We start from the raw sequence: 2,879 nt of genomic DNA, 5'->3' as shown, positions 1-2,879 counted from the left end.
TCACGTTAACAGTTACTATGGAAAGAATGGCTATCACTTTTTACCTTAATGCAGTATTAACTTAAAGGTTAATTATGAGAAATATGAAAATTTGCTGATAAAAGCATGGAAAATTATAAATCCACCTGAACAAGTAGAGAATATGTAAAATTCAATTTGGGTACTCTGAATCTTGCTTGTTTCTGAAGAAAAGGAGATCAGAAATGCCATTCCATTAGTCTTGTTGCCCTTCCTTTGAGTATTCAGTATTCAGAGGAACATGTAGCACAAATAATCTCAGTACATACGGAATGCACAAAGCACAGTTTAAGAAGAAAGCATTACCTACCACCAGTAAATCTGAGCTTTATGCTGCCATCCAATTATCAAATTAGAAGCAATATTTAAAAGAAAATTTACTTTAACCTTTATATGGACATAATCTTTTTTTTCCAAAAATCTGTACCACTTGACATTGCAATAAAATTGGCTGAAAGCCTGGATTCCTCTCCAGCTGGTTGTCTACCTGAAGAAAGTTGATATATGTTTTTTCAAATATATGTCAATCATGTATACATGACTAGAAACTGCTTACCCTACCTTTTCAGTTTACCTGAATGCCTGAATTTTTTCTATGTTGCTATTGCTGTTACAACTTTATTAGTCACTCTAGCTTAAGTGGGTATTTCTTATACTATCAAGAATTCTTTTGTTGATTAGCAAATTTCCCATAAGAAGGCAAAGAAATAGGACATGGGTCAAGTCAGTTACAAAAGGAAAGAGAGACTACAATGGTTCATTTGGACTGTAGGCTTGAAAATGATATGAAAGACTGGAGTTTCTCATGTGTTGCACAATTCTTTGGAGAGGATGTTTGCAGAGGTCAACAGGATTGATAGGAAATACAAAGCTGTTGACACAAGGATTACTTCATTCTGGGATGGTCTCTCACTCTGAAAAATATCTGAAAACCCTCCTGTTTAAGTCCTCCCCCCATTTAAAATTCTCTAATGGAGGTGCCTGGGTGACTCAGTTGATTAAGTGTCCAACTCTTGATTTCGGCTCAGGTTATGATCTCAGGGTTCTGGGATCAAGCCCTGTGTGGAGCCCCAAGTGCGGCTCCATGTTCAGCATGGAGTCTGCTTGAGATTCTCTCTCTCCCTCTCCCTCCGCCCCTCCCCCAACTCTCTCTCTCTCTCAGATAAATAAATAAATAAATCTTAAAGTAAAATTCTCCAATGGCCTTGAATTACATTTTGAATGTCCAATTTTTTCCATTGTAAGTGATCTGGCTCCTACTACATCTCTGACCTTATCTCAAATCACTCAGCTCTTTGCTCACTATGCTCCAGCCTTAATTGGCCTTGATTGTGAACCTCGAATGCCAAACTCAGTCTGTTCCTTTTTTTCTAAAAGGCTCTTCTGGCTCTTTTATGATTACATTTCTATGATTTTTCAAGTCTAATCTTACACATTACCTCTCAGAGAACACTTGGTGATGACATGACTGGGCATATTACAGTAGGAAAAACTGCTCTTGGGTCATCAGCTGAATCCTGACAACACTGTGAAATTAAACCATAAATTCAATCAGGTGCAACAAAAGAAAACAGAAACTTCCTACCAGTCTCCTGTTTAGCTTTTTTTCATTCCTCCTTCCTCCTTTTGTGATCATGCTACAGTGTATCAGCAACAGTTCTTGCAACATTAAATGTCAATTTGTTTTCACATCACCCACTCTTAAATCAATCATTTAAGAACAGGAATCAGTTTAGATCACTCACCCATCAAATGTTTTATAACGACTTTGCATTATCGTTTGAATGTCCAACTTTTCCATTATCAAGTCTGTCTCCTCCCCACCTCGTTGACCTCATCTCAAACCACCCAGCTCTTTGTCTACTAAGTTCCAGCCACTCTGGCTTGATTCTGTTCCTCAAATGTGCCAAATTCAGTCTGTTGTTCCTTTTTTCTTTTTTCTTTTTTTTTCCTTCCACTCAGACTGCGTCCTCTTACTCCCTGGAAGGAGGAGAAGAACGATCATCAATGGCAATAGACAGTTGTAGAAGCAACACCTAGAGCCAGGTTCACACTGAGGAGAGAACACTGCGCCTCCTCCTCATGGTTTCAGGTACTCTACATTCAGAGAAACTTCTCTAGTAACAAACCATAGACATGATCCCTGAAAGCATAGTCTTTGTTGTTCCTTTTTTCTAAAAGTCTTCTCCTGGTTCTTCCTTTGATAGGCTTTCTGTGATTTTTCAAGTCTAATCTTAAGTGTCACCTCTCACAGAAGACTCCTGTGACAACACTCCTAACCTATATCCCCCAACTCAGATTCTCTATCATATCACACTATTGTTTTTCCTTCAGAGCCCTTGACTGTGAGACATAATATTTGGCATTTAAATATTTGTCTGTATATCTTTTTCTTCTCTCTGTAGAATATAGGCTCCATGAGAACAAGGACGCCGGCTGCCATATTAACTACTATCTTCCCAGTGCTAGAACAGTGCATGGCACATGGTACTGCTCAACAAATACTTTTAAAAAAGTAAATAATAATTATGACACGTGACTTTTTTTTTTTTAATATCCATGGCAGGCCATAAAGGATCAGTGAACACTGTTGGTGAGCACTCACACAGTCCAGACTGATAACTCCCTCTGGATGTACTGTCCCGTAGAGTTGTCCATCTGGACTCTCCAGAGCAGGCTGCTTGGTTTTGTGACTGGGGCAGTTGGTGGGCTCCAGAGAGTTGGCACTCCATTGCTACAGTACATTTAAGAAAAGCTTTCTGACATTTTTATATCAAACAACCTGGTGTTTTATTTACTAGTGGTGTCATTTCCTAATTCCTTCAAATAATTGAAATAGCCTCATAATTTCTGATTATGTA

The 2,879-nt window shown here is 38.5% G+C and overlaps 1 non-coding gene across 1 annotated transcript; it reads right to left on the bottom strand.

Annotated features, from left to right (window-relative positions):
• Positions 1 to 1,971: 1,971 nt before the first annotated feature.
• Positions 1,972 to 2,177, bottom strand: LOC115943294 (small nucleolar RNA U3). Its single transcript, XR_004077886.1, has one exon. It is a non-coding gene; the product is annotated as a small nucleolar RNA U3 (small nucleolar RNA).
• Positions 2,178 to 2,879: the final 702 nt, after the last annotated feature.

This window comes from Leptonychotes weddellii, chromosome 5 (assembly GCF_054177405.1).
Source record: "Leptonychotes weddellii isolate Sample4059 chromosome 5, ASM5417740v2, whole genome shotgun sequence".
NCBI classification, from domain to species: domain Eukaryota; kingdom Metazoa; phylum Chordata; class Mammalia; order Carnivora; family Phocidae; genus Leptonychotes; species Leptonychotes weddellii.
Note: the sequence above shows the minus strand (reverse complement) of the source record. Positions and strands in the feature narration are given on the sequence as shown.